General features: G+C 35.9%; 1 protein-coding gene across 1 annotated transcript in view; it reads right to left on the bottom strand.

Moving 5' to 3' along the window:
- pde4ba (phosphodiesterase 4B, cAMP-specific a) overlaps nucleotides 1–5191 on the bottom strand; it is a 160154-nt gene extending 154963 nt beyond the window's left edge. The window contains exon 1 of the mRNA XM_084128311.1: nucleotides 4788–5191. The gene's annotated coding sequence lies outside the window, so the exon portion shown is untranslated. The remainder of the gene's footprint in view (nucleotides 1–4787) is intronic.
- Between the last annotated feature and the right edge of the window lie 9513 nt (nucleotides 5192–14704).

The following is a 14704-nucleotide window of genomic DNA, read 5'->3' as shown; positions in this document are numbered from 1 at the left end:
CGCATTTTAATGGTCATCAGCATCGTAAATCCTGCATAGTTATATATATATATATATAGGCTATATATATATATATATATATATATATATATATTGTTTTTTATGTTCATTTATAACACGATACTTAGTATTATATTACCTTTGCATCAAATTACAAAATAATAGTTAACGCTGCTGTGAGGGTGTTTCTAATACAGTGGCTATGGGAGTGACGATAAAGACATCTTTCTCTCTTCTGACTGCCATTATCAATCTCTCTCTATTTATTTTCTGTTTTTGAAAGTTGTGAAAACACTGTTGTTGAGTTTTAACATATGTATCATAACATACACAAAAAAATATATTTAATGTATTCTCTCATTCACCGCTATATAATTTTACCCAGCTATGATGACTTTCGCTTCTGAGAAACCAGGAAATGTGAAAAGGGTCAATTGATTTCAGAAAGAAATTCACATAAATGTCAGTTGAGACATGCAAAACATTTTCTTCAATACAAGCTTAAAAATGCATAAACCCATAAATAACATAGCATAAAAGCATAAAGAACATATCAACATAAAGTATCTATACCATATGCAAGCATGCCCACTTACTATTGAGCTAGTAAAGTCCTGCATTTATAATATTACCAGTCAAAACTATATATTAAATGAGTTGCATATTGCCCTAAAGATAGGATTGCATAAGAGCTTCAGTGGGCAAATAAAATAGATGAATCTTGACGTGAAGAATGATCCAATCATTCTGTCTAGAGTAGACTAATGAAAATGCCACTCAAACAGGGGCAAATTCACAGTTGACAAAATGCATCTACTTATCTCATCAAAAGTGAATAAAACTCAGCCTTTTATAGATTTATTGAACTGTGTTACATAAAACTGAGTGGACTGGGGCCAATGCTGACAAATATCTCCTAGCTAATATGCTGTTCCCAAGGTCTCATGCAAAAAGACACAACACTTGGTTCGGCACATCTAGGAAAAAAATGGCCTAAATTAAACAAGCAATTGCAATGAAAAGACATGAGACAATGTTCTAAGGGTCTTTTTTCCAACAAACACCTACAGTCCACATAATGGAAACTGGATTATATTATAAAGACCATCAAGTATTTTTGTATAGATGCAAAAAGCTCCAATCTACAGAGAACATGCAGAAAAGAAAGTATGTTACCGTGACTGTATATTTAGAAGAGTGATAGTGGCTTGCAAGAGGAAACGTTTTTCACTGTTATGCAAATAAGCAGAACAAAAAAATGTTGTAATAGCCATTTCAGTTTGCTAAAACCTTGCAACCACAACCATGAAAGTTTGCACAACATCATCAGTTAATGTGCTCTTCCTTCCTTGAGGCTTGTCAGGCTGTTTGCAGTCGAAACTCATTGACTGAAACATTAATTTTGTAATTTCTCTGTCATCGTTTACCCTTTCAGTTATTTCAGAAAAAAAAAAAGTTCAGTGGTTCAAGACAACAAATTTTAGCATGTTACTAAAAAACGAAAAAAGCAGAACATGGACATACTGTCTGCAAGTTCATTCTTCAATTGCAGTAAATTTCATATTCTGTGCATTTTTCACATTTGAAACCTGTGCTACAGAAATAACAGGCATGCAAAGTTTCATAACTATTAACTTTGTGGTCATGAAGTAAAAAAAAAATAAAAAAAAGAATACTAAAAGATGAGGAGGAGGGAGGGTCGAGCTAGCCTCCGTTTTGTTTGACAATACTTTGAAGGTCAACAAGAAGTGACGTCACCCAACATCGCTTAGAGCACCTTTAATATCACTTCCCTATGTTAAATGTGAGTATAGAGATACTGGTGGCTCCAAGTCCTGCGAAATTTGAGGGCACTCTTTATATCCATCTTCAAGCATATGCAAACAGACACAGAATCAAACGCTATAATTAATGTCACACTGACCCTCCTCTCACTGGCCCATGGCCAGGCTCACAATAGGAGTGCATGGCAATGAGGAGGTGCATGAGAGCTGCTGGCAGAATGCAATGAGACGCACCTGCTGCTTTTTGAACCTTATCACCACTGCCTAAACCCCTCCACCTCAATCTCTGCACCAGTTTTGGCCCATTGGTGGAAGGTGTCCTGAGTTGACAAGTCTGATCAGCCTGTCGGGCACAAGGAACGCCAATTTGCGCCAATTCTGACTGCGCATAAAGAGCTTGTCCTTGAGGTCCAAAGTAGCAAAACTTAACTTGGAGGCCACTTAAACAATGACCACCTGGCCCTACTCTTCTGGATCAACCCATCCCTTCTGTCTTGAACATTGGATATCACCATATACCTGACTTTTGGCCACCCTCAGAAGACTCTTCCTTTATATTTGTATTTTTGACCAAGAAAAAGAATTTCTGAAGCATGAAACTGTGTCTGTCTTTAATCCCTGCCACACAGTCTACACGAAACTAATCTCAAGAATAGAGAGGTTTATTCAGTATTCTAGATAATTATTTTAACAATGGACTGAAATACTGAAATGTATGGTTTTAATTAGCCAAAGTGAACAAACAATCAGGGAGATTGATAACAACTGCCATATGCTACGGTCTGACAGATGATCCTGTGTAACTGAGGTTCTGCACCAACAATTATACATGAGAAATCATAGCACACAGTACAAACCTCAAGAAAAGGCCTAGGATATCTGCTCAGGAAAGCAAATAGCCAAGCCTGTTACAAATACCTCATAACATAGATGCACAAGCTCACAACACACATTCAGTTGAGTGGGAGATCAAATCCCCACACTCACACAAATACAGACTTTCTTGCAAGTCAAGCATTGAATGTGTTATTCTTGTATGAAATGTATCAAGCAAACCCTTTATCCTGTGTCACTGAGGGTCCATCTGTTCAACCAAGGTATGATTGATTGTCCGTGAGATCATCACAGCAAACATGCTTGTCTCAACAGGGCAAGTAATTATGAGGAAAGCCTCAGAATAGGAGAAAAGCCAAGTAGCATTAGGAGGCCAAACAAAACCACATATTATCTTTCTCATAAACACTCTCCTTCTCTGGAGTTTTGTGAGATATTTAATGCATCAATGGTTTCTAGTATGTGGAATATTCTGACATAAAATAACAATAGTCACCTTAGAGCAATGTGTATAATAAGAGACATCAAAAATGGTTTAAAAAACTGTCATGTAATTTGATTAACTGATCTTTTTGTATGTGTAAGCATCACCTAAATCGATCTTACATTTTTCTGTTATTTTAGAAAAAAATATTTGCTATAGTTATGCCTGATATGGGCCTAGAAAATATATGCGTCATATTAATAAGGAGCCTCTGGACTCATGTGAACAGTGATAATAATTTAATTGAAATGTTATTATTTCATCAAGATTGACTACAGAAGGAACTTAAGATGGTGAAAGAATCTACACTGATAACTAAATTGGACCTATAACAGCTCCCTGTGGAACACCATGCTATGATAAGAGTTTATCAGACTTGTTTGCTAATTCTGATACAATTCTTTTTGAAAGATTCCTGGATACTGCTAAACCGAAGGGCTTTTTTTTACACATGAGCAGAAAATATGCAAATATCTTACATGTCAGCAATACAGATCTTCCTACTGGCTGTGTTGAAAAAAAAATTACATTGACAATAATGCATGGTGCAGATAATGTGTGACATACATGTGACAGGATTGAAGGGGGAAAGGAGAATTTTTCATTACACAAAAGTCTAATGGGGTCATAATAAGAAACCACACACTAATTTACTACAGAAAAAACATGGAAATATAATATGGTTGTGTGAAGATTTCATTTTGCATGGAAACTGAGTGCTTTTAACAGATTAAACTAAATCTGACATAAATATTTCTGGTGCATCAGATTAATTGAGAAAAAACAACAACAAAAAAACAAACATGCATTTTATATTGTGTACTGTCACAAACTTCCACTTAGCTCAAATATGTCCTTTTACTTTACTTGCATAATACAACCTAGTTCATAATAAAGTAGGCTATAGTAGCCTAAATCACTCTGAAAAACATTTTAAAAAAACAAAAACAAACAGTTTATAGACTATATAATGGTTTGCCACATGAGCAATATTGCTTTTGTAATTACTAGGCTACTTACTAGCCTACTTTTGTAGATGGTTCATAGAACATTCAAAAGCAACGTTCCCATAATACTTTGCAAAATGATGAAATTTTGTTTTCTCTAACGTTCATAACCAAGAAAAAACGTTTGTGAAATATTTTAAAAAAAATAAAGAGAGATTTTTGAACGTTCAGAAATAACGTTTGGGAACGTTAGCAAACCGTTCTTGTAACATTTTTTTTTTTTTTTTATCTGTGGAGTTCTTTTTCTTTTTTTTATTCCCCGCCTTATTGCTGGCTGCCTTTCCATTCTATAGTAGCCTAGGAATTAACTCTTTTGATTCCGACCTAACACTTGGTTACAAAAGACTACAGTGCTGCTGTACAAACGGAGACAGAATCATACATTTATAAGAACATTACTCATAAAGTACCCATATCATCTATGGAAACCTATTTTTATAGTTGTTGTTGTAAATAAAAAAACGCTGTTGTGAGCGTTAGTATCAAATCTAGCAGAGCAACTTAATCAGAGATCGCTGAATAATCCTGATGAACAGCCCTCAGCATCCCAACTGAGAATCCGGAGATGAAAACACACTCCGTTTTCAAAATATAGCCTAACACTCTATCAAAAATAAAGGCAGCAGTGTAATGAACAGAACAAAAGAAGGAACAAGCATCTGAAAATAACATTCTCACCTCAAATACGGATCCACTTTATTGCACGTGGGAGACAAAAGAGGCACAAAAGGATCCCGTTTTAAACTCGTGATCTATAACACGAGTGATGTGTCGTTGTGTTTTTGTGTGTATAACCCATGGGGTGGACCAGAACCGTCAATGAATAAGAACCAGCATCTTCTGTCCCGGTATCGAAACCCGCTCCGCTTCTGTCCTTCAACGCTGTCAGTCTCAGACAGTCTGAACTAGTACACGGGGTCCGTACAGAAACGAGCACTCCAACTACAATAATAATAAAAAAAGATGCTGGTAATGTATTCGGTTTTTGTCTCGCTTTGGCAAGATCCAGGCGGTTTTCACGCGCACCAGGCTTGCGCTTTCGTTCTAGGGGCTGAGCGTTCACTGTGCCTGTCAAAAGCAGAGGAGGATCTCCAATACGAGAGCGCTTATATACACTGAGACGTGGGATGCGTGTGATTAAGCACTCGATGGGGGGGATGAATGCTCATTGCATTTATTTTATGTTCGTCTCCAGGCATTGGTTCAAATAGAACATTTGTCCTTTCCTACATGAGTCATTTACCACAGCAATGGTTGAGACTGGGGATAGTGTCACTTTTTACGACAGTTAGGCTAATGTTTTTTTCAGGGTGAGCTGTTTCTGAAAGTCAGTTTTATTTCAGGTGCATACATTTAAGCCTTGTCTGCAGCAACAGCAACAGCAACAACAACAAAAACATTTCTACCCTTATTGCTTAGGAAAATAGATACAGTTCAGTTAACACGCACTGACCTTGGGTGACAGCATGTCTCAAATGAGGATTTGTCATCACATTGGGAACCTACCATCAAAGAGAAAAATGATTAGTTTTAACACAAGTATGACAAACAAAATTTATTAAACAGCAAAAAATGTTGTCTAATAAAAACATTATTAATGAATTATATGGTAACACTTTATTTTAGTGTCCTTGTTACAGTACATATGTTACGTGTACTTACTAACAGTAAATTATGCATAATTACATGCAACTAACCCTCAACCAAATCCTAATCCTACATGTAGTTGCTTATTATCTCGTTACTTAATTACACTGTAACAATGACACCTTAAAATAAAGTGTAACCAATTATATTTATGAAGAACAAAATGTATTAAACATTCATTCATTATATTATGTTATATTATGGCCTGGTTTCACAGAAAGGGATTAGATTAAGCCATGGTTAGGCCTTAGTTCAATTAGAACTTTAATAGCTTTTATAAACATGCCTTAGAAAAAAAATATTGGTGCGCATCTTGAGACAAAACAATGGCACTGAAATATTTAAAGATTTGTCAGTGCAAATCGCTTTCGCATTTTAGTCTGGGACTAGACTTAAGCCTTGTCTGTGAAACGGGGCATAAGCCTAAATGTGACAACTTAAAATACGTGTCTTGAGAGTATTGTTCAGTTTTTTGGTTAAATAACCACCTTCATTAGATGACCCCTGAATGTATGCCAGTGTGTGTAATTATGTTCACTTGTTACTGAGTAGCTAGAAGAAAAAGAAAATATACTGATTAAACTGACTGATTTAAAACCAGTGTTTTAAAAAAAAAAACGTAGTGGTTGAGACAGACCTTGTGACTCATTTCCACATTTGACAACTATTCCTGGTTCATGTTATAAAATCAGGTGACGAGCAGTGCCGACACAGTTTTTCCAAAGCCTTGCATGAATCAACTTTGCAGAAATGGACTATGTTAAATATGCTCTCACTTAAACAGTGGGCAAAAAGAGAATAATGCACCACGTGACATGAAGAGGCTGTGTCATACAGCACACACACGGTGAGCAAGGTTTGATGATTCCAACTGCACTGGACATCATAAAATACTACAATGGCTAGTCAAAAAAATACTGAAAAGATACTTATCAGTTTGAAAGGCACAAACTGAGGATCCTCATTGCCACACTGCTCAAGTGTCTTTACATTTTTACAAAGGCAAAATTGATTATACTAATCTTCACTGTTACTTGTTTAAATTCCGTTCTATGATTATGTATAATAAGAATGTTTATGTAAATGCATGTCTAATAAGAAAATTAATCTATACACACCATGCAATGTAAGATTTGAATTTCTAAAATATGTAGCTGAAGACAGATGAAAAAAATCTGGACACTATTCAATGCTGATGATGAAATGAATGAACAGCTGAATGATCCACCTGATTATGAGTCTAGTTATTACTGGTATGCAAGGTTATGCATTACAATTTCATTCATTAATGTTTAATTTGGCAGACAAAACACTTAGGAAAAGCATTCAGTCATTGCAAGGTGGTTAAAACATATTTATGAAGCGTAATGTAATTTTTTCATTGATTCTTTTCATAATCAGCTTTGGAGTTATCTACTTGATAATGAAGCATTGATCAGATTCTCAGACTACTAATGGCTGAAAATCCCTAATAACGGCTGAAGATGAGGCAAGTGTGCCCACTAAGGGAATTGGGTCCAGTGTATGTGCCAGTAAAAGCGGGTGTTGGAGGTGGTCAGGCAAAGACTAAAGCTAAAGCCCAGTTGTATTGTTCCAGTGAGGATTTAGTGCTTAAGCACCATGACCATGATTAAGAAACAAGACCATCTGCTATCCTGTGTCAGAATGACAGGAGCTTTTTTTCTCTCTCTCTCTCTCTCTCTCTCTCGCTCTCTCTCTCTCTCTCTCTCTCTCTCTCTCTCTCTCTCTCTCTCTCTCTCTCTCTCTCTCTTTCTCACACACACACACAAGTTAATTCAAAACTCATGACAAAACCCGTACACAGATGTTTAATATGATCAAGCCTTCACCATTTACGGCCAACATTTTACTGAAGCATCTATTTTAGTGGCAATGAGAAAAATGCTTTATATTTTGTTGGAGGCACAGTGGCTTAGTTGGTATACAGCACTGACACCTCACAGCAAGAATGTCCCCGGTTCGAGGGCTGGCTGAGCAAGGAGTCCTTTTTGTGTGGAGTTTGCATGTTCTCACCGTGTGAGGATGGGTTTCCTCCCGGTGCTCCAGTTTCCCCCACTCAGTCCAAAGACATGCAGGTTAGGTGGATTGGATACCAAATTGGCCGTAAGTGTAAATGTTTGTGTCTGTCTGTGTGAGTCCCAAGCCATGTAATGGGAAGGGTTGGAGAAAGACCTGGCAACCTACCCCCGAAAATCCCATTGCCAAGACTTCATGGACAGTCTCTCGCGTAAGGCAAGAGATGGCCATAGAATCACCAAGGGCCGGATACGACTGAAATGGTAAATGAGAGAGAGAGAATGTTGTGTTTGTGTATTGTCCATCTAAACCTCTTGTCCACTTTAAATATTTTTGGATTAGAACATATATTCCGAAAGCCCTGTGGCACACTTACACTGTAGACAGATAGAGCTTGACAAATAAGACAGCATTCGATTTCTCAGACACACCACTTTAACTCTAGACACAGCAGGAGGATATTGAGGTCCCTGAGGACACAATTACACACACTGTCACACCAGCACTGTCTTCTCATTAGTAACCACCCAGCAATTAGCCTAGCGATTAATGACCCCCACAGAGGCGTTGTTTAATGTTTGGATTAGAAATCAAGATATGTTTTTACTTGTGTTTACAGATTTCACCGTAATAGCAGCAGAACAAAGGTCACAGGAAAATACTTTTATATTGCTTAAAACTTTCTGAAAAGTAAAAAAGAAGGACAATACTTTTTCAGGAAACAAAATTTCTGTCTAGAAGTGACGAAAACTGTCCTGAAAAACTGGACTGTTTTTGAATAGGCTACAGCTAGTACCACAACATACCTAAGTACCACAAATACCTAATCCACATAGCCCTAACCCACCATTTCACCATTTCAATTACTTTTTTACTTTATTTTTGAAACCTTTTTTACAAATGAGGAGTTTTGAAAAAGAATAAGAATCATGGAGGACACCAGGTTTATTCCTGCCTATTTATTGGGAAAATTTAATATAAAAAAAATTACATTTAGCGTCCCATTCATTGATTATCTACTAGACAATCATAGTGCCCCATTTAAAAAAAAAACCCATAAAAAACGGTAATATTCTGGCAGTTGGGGTGCCAGAAAAAAAAAGTACAATTTTTCATGTAATTTTACACAGGAAATGTACATTTGCAGTCTATTTCTGTAATTTGACGGGTTTTTTTACCACATTTAAAAAATACATGAAAAATCTGTAAAATAAAACAGTAAAATTCCGTAAAACTACAGGGTTTTTTTACTGCTCTATCAAGATTGTCAGCTTGCTGACGATTCTGGAATTTCGATCAAATGCAGGCTATTTTTGCTGTGAGAAAAACAATACGCTTCAAATGGTTATTGTAAATATGCACTACTTTAACGACAAGACAAGGTGATGTAGCTGATGTGGAAAAAACTAATAAAGAATAGCAGTGACAGCAGTAATCGTTCTCCCCTCTGCCATGTTTAAAGTTTATGGCCCGCTCAACTTGGGAACTTGGGTATATTAAAATTATCCCAGAGCTTTACCGTGGTAAATATGACTTGAGATAGCATTCATGTCCAATTTTTAACTATAAACTCATATTTACAACAATTCAGGTAGCACGTGAAGACAGCATTATCACAATAGAGAAGAAAAGGCTATCACAGTTTCTGTTTCAAGCCAACTTTAAAGGTAATGCTCTATTCTGTTGAAAATATCGTTCCACCTAACCCACAAAAATGAGGCACATTTTTCTAATGAGCCTATGTTTGTTGTGTCAGATTTAGCTCACTTCTGGGTATAAATTTGTCCCCAAAGTATGGTAAGATGGGGAGTTTGCATTTATTGTTCTGTTGCTTTTTTTATCCCAAAAAAAAAAAAAAAACGTTCTTCTTTTTTTTGATTTTCATTAAGACAGTATTTTGTGTTTTTAGTAGAGAGATATTTAATTGACAAATTAATATCGTTGTTTACTCACGACATGTCGTTCCAAACTTGTATGTGGAACACAGAATTTTTTTTTTTTTTTCATTTTTTGACTTCGGACCACATTGTATGAACAAAAGCATTCAAAATATCTTATTTTGTGTTCCACAGAAGAAAGTCATATTAGTTTGGAATAACATTAATGTAAGTAAATGATGACACAATATTAATTTTTGTTTGAACTTCCCCTTTAAGTTGTTTTCTTGTGGGAATCATTGGCATTTTTTCCCCAAAAAAATGACCGACACACACTTGCCTAATGTCGTTAGGTGACCTTCAGTGTCTTTTTATTACACTTTCTCATGTTTTGGATTTTAACTCGGAGGACTACATTACTGTATGTTTACTTCAGTACAGCTACGTGGCATTCGCTGTAACAGTCCTACTGAGCATCAGTACTATTCACCCAGTGGGGTGTGTTACTCATCTAATAGAAGAGGCGTGAGCAGCCACAGTGCAGCCTCCCACCCAAATCAGAGGCCATCACCGCAACAACTGCTCACTCGACCCTGAGGCATGACTCATCACTCTTACATCACTGTGCAACAGTCTCCGTTTAGTCCTACTATAATTTACATATTCAAATGTGCACCAGGCAGTGCTTAAGGAGCATTCATTTTGAACTGCTGAATTACAGTATAACAGGCAAACAGGGAATAATAGTAAAAGCTATACTTGCTTATTTATACACCTGAATGAATAATCCCACTCTCTTTGATTCTAAATACGTGGTTTGAAAGAAAAATGCATGCAAAAATAAAGAAGGCCCAACTAAAAGCAATAAAGAATCTCTGCCGCAGTGGGAGAATCCAGATGCGGTCTTTCCAAACTTTGACTTACTTGTAACTGATTTCAGTGGAAAGGTGTTAAATATCTGCATAACATCCAAACAACTGGTCAAAAATGTAATTTAACCCTTAACAGAATAGGAAAAAAGAAATTTCCAGAGAAATTAAGTTAAAATTTAAAAAAAAATGTCAAAACATTTCCATTTTTACAGCTGTATATTTATAATAATAATAATTTGTTTTATTTATACCTCCTTTCAAGAACCCAAGGACAATTTACATAAAATTGACAGTTACAAATACAATCAGGATAACAACATGAACAGGCAGACAGACACTGATCTGGAATCTGAAATCTCAGCATACGGGCAGGGACATATGGGTGTATTAATTCCGAAAGGTAACAAGGTGCTAAATCATGACAAGCCTTGAAAACTAGGACAAGTATTTTAAAGTGAATCCGATAGATAACAGTCAATGCAACTGCTGTAGGATGGGAGTGATGTGAGCTGATTTTTTGTTCAATGTAAGGGCACGAGCAGCTGCGTTTTGAACTAGTTGAAGGTGATTAATGGTTTTAGTAGGTAGGCCGTAGAACAAAGTGTTACAATAGTCCAGACATGAGGTTATAAAAGCATGGACAACAGTTTCAGCAACTTTGAGATTTAATGAAGGTTGTATATGGGCGATATTACAACCATAACAAGCTGATGGATGTGGGGTTTAAGAAGATAATTTGGTACCCCAAGATTGCGTAGAGTAGGTGAAGGATAAACTATGACTCCATCAATATGAATGGAGAATTCATGTTGGTAGGAGAAAAGGGATTTAGGGCTAAATAACAGAATTTGAGTTTTTTTAGTATCCATGCTTTGAGATCAAATAGGCAGGATGTAATGGAGGGTGGAGGAAAAACAGAATTGGGCTGAGCAGAAATATATTTGTGTATCATCAGCATAACTGTGGAAATTAAGACCATGACGCCGGATGATCTGACCCAGAGGAAGCACGTAGTGTTACATGTATGCTCTGTGCCATGTTTCCCTGTGACCTAGTTTTCCCAATCTGTTTGATTAGTCATTTCTTTCACCTGTGTCCTGTTCATTATCTAATTAAGTTCCTTTGTTTGCTCTGTGTATTTAGACCCTGTGTTCTCCCTCAGTCTTTGTCCGTTCTCGTTAATGTTAAGTGTGGTTTTCTCCTGGTTACTGAGTTTTGTCATTAAAGACCATTATCATCATCATCATCATCATCATCATCATCCTCCTTTGTCTTCGTGCTATTTCCTCTATACCACGTTGCGTAACACGTAGATCAAAAACAACAGTGGACCAAGAACAAATCCTTGTGGTACTCCACGGGAAACAGCAGCAGAATGAGATTGGAGTTTATTAATGCTAATGAATTGTTGCCTGTCTGAGAGATATGAGCTTAGCCACTTTATGAGCTTTATGTTACTTTTAGATTAAGCTGATGCCAGGGTTTTAATACCAAGTTACTTGACCACGTTTTCAATACATTTATCAAAAATGACGACCCCCTCTTGCACTGTCCCTTTTGGGTGAACTATCCCTTCAAAATAGCTCATTAACTGCACAATTCTACATTTTCTGAAATTTTCAACAGTACAAACAAGTATAATGACTTTAAAATTCTGATTCAGATGAAGGCCCTCTGTTACACATTTTATGACATTCTTTCATTTATAAGGATATTTTAGGCTAAGAAATCTCCAGCCTTGCTCAGCCTGACAAAAGATAAAAAGCCCTTCAAATATGGTGTTTCCCTGTCAGAAGAGAGCACTTATGTAATATATCTTGACATGCCACTGCGATTAATAATGAATAATCATCCTATGAGCACACATGAAGAAAAAGTGAAAGAGGATAATAAGATAACATGGAAAAAACAGAGAAAATTGCTATTTCCCACTTCCTGTTTCAAAAACCGTGTAGCTGGATGTGTCTCAGCTTGCTGATTAAGGTAATTAATAGAACTGAGAGAGAGAAGCAGATCACACATCAGGACAAGGGTAATTAACATTGTTTGGTAAACAGAATTTTTTATTAGCGTGGGATGCACCCAGCAACCCAATCCACCCCCTACCCCCACCCCCCAACAGCTCTTATCAGCTGCCAGCCATGTGTGTGTCTTTGACATGTCGGAATTATATTTAGGAAATTAGAGGGAAATCCAATTGTTTACCATCCCTATCATGGCTCAATATATATGTATATATATATATATATATATATATATATATATATATATATATATATATATATATATATATAAAGAAGAAAAAAAATATATATATATAATATTTAATTGATAATATAATATAATATAATATAATATAATATAATATAATATAATATAATATAATATAATATAATATAATATAATATAATATAATATAATAATGCTACTGTTACATAATGGCCTGATAATCCAGATTAAAGAGGCTTGATGCCGATGAACGATGAAATCACATTTAATGAACACAAGGAACCATCACAAAAAAACACCAGGACAAAACGTTAACACAAGACAAGACGAAGAACTGAGGTACTGAGGGTTTTTATAAGATGACAAGGGGCTAAATGAAAGACAGGTGTAGGTGATTAGTTGACATGGTAAAAAACAAGGGTATCTATGGAAACTAACCAGATGAAAATAGAAACAAAGGAAACAGGAGCGAAACCACAGGAACTGAACAAAGGCACATCAAGACAACAGAACATCAAAATAAGAGTCGATGAAACAGAGACACAGGGAATCCTGACAGCTACAGCATCCTTATGACCCTACAGAGGATAAAACAGTGTGGAGAATGGATAGATGTATAATATAATATAATATAATATAATATAATATAATATAATATAATATAATATAATATAATATAATATAATATAATATAATATAATATAATATAATATAAACATTAATAATATAAATAATATACAAAGTAGTACTTCTTTCTTTATTAGATCAGTATTAGGATAAGAAATGTATCTGGGCTCTTCTGGAGAGAGAGAATGTGCATTTCAATGTCCTTCACTCATTTCTATTTGGGCAGATAAAATAAATCAATCTGCAGCCCCACACACACATGTGGGCTGACATACAAGCACATACATGGGGGATCATCACCCTCTATGTGCTGTGGGTACTTCTGAGCAGATAGTTTGTCACTATCAAGGCCAACCATTCCTCCTGAATCTAATTACGCATCTCTCTCTTATTCCTTTCTTTCTACAAGATGATATCAGATTCTGATTCCATTCACATCCGTCTATCAGATTCCTTTATGAAACACATTCCACTACATTGCTCTATCTCTGTCAATTCCCACACTTGTCTTTCCAACATCACTCTCCTCCTCACATCCACATACTACAACGTCTCAACCATATCTCCTGCTTCTCTGCTTCCTTTATACCACTTATCTTCATTAGTTCACTCTGTCTCCTTCTCCTCATTGGATATTCTCCTCTTGTCCTCCTTAAATCCTCACATGTTCCTGTCCTCTACTTGATAAGCTTCTTTTTTTTTTCTCCACACACCCTGGAATCATCTATTCTTCTTTTGTTAATAAGCCATTTTGCTGTTCTTGTCATTCTCTTCATTTCCTTTCCACCTTCTCAGCTCACCCTCCTTTTATTTCGTCTATTATTTATTCTTGCACTTGAGCTAACCACTATGCGGTGTGTTAATGAGTCATTTGGCTGCCCAAACACGGTCATTCAATAATATCGCGCAGATTTTATTCTCCTCAGTGGCTGAATTTAATGAATATGAATAGAAGTCCTAGTGTTACAGACTCTTCAAAGGATTCAAGCTGGCAATTCAATTAAATTCCAGTGGCAAATCCAGAAAGTAGACTCTGTCTAATACTAGAAATCTACACTCAGGTATTTAGACCAAAGGGTTTCAAACTGTTTGATGCTAAAGATCCAGAATATAATGATCACTTTCAAAGGAACCCCCATTTCTAAAATATGAAGTCAGCTATATAGTTTATAGAAACTAATATGATAAAAAATAGTAAGCATAATATTATAAGGACAACATGTTTGTTCCAAAATTAAATGATTGGCTTTTATACTGTGATTTTTATACTGTGGTAAGAGATTAAAATAAAATCTGTGAAATATTT

Source organism: Abramis brama, assembly GCF_963993115.1.
Source record: "Abramis brama genome assembly, chromosome: 11".
Taxonomy (NCBI): domain Eukaryota; kingdom Metazoa; phylum Chordata; class Actinopteri; order Cypriniformes; family Leuciscidae; genus Abramis; species Abramis brama.
The sequence above is the reverse complement of the archived record's forward strand: the minus strand, read 5'-3'. Positions and strand labels throughout refer to the sequence as shown.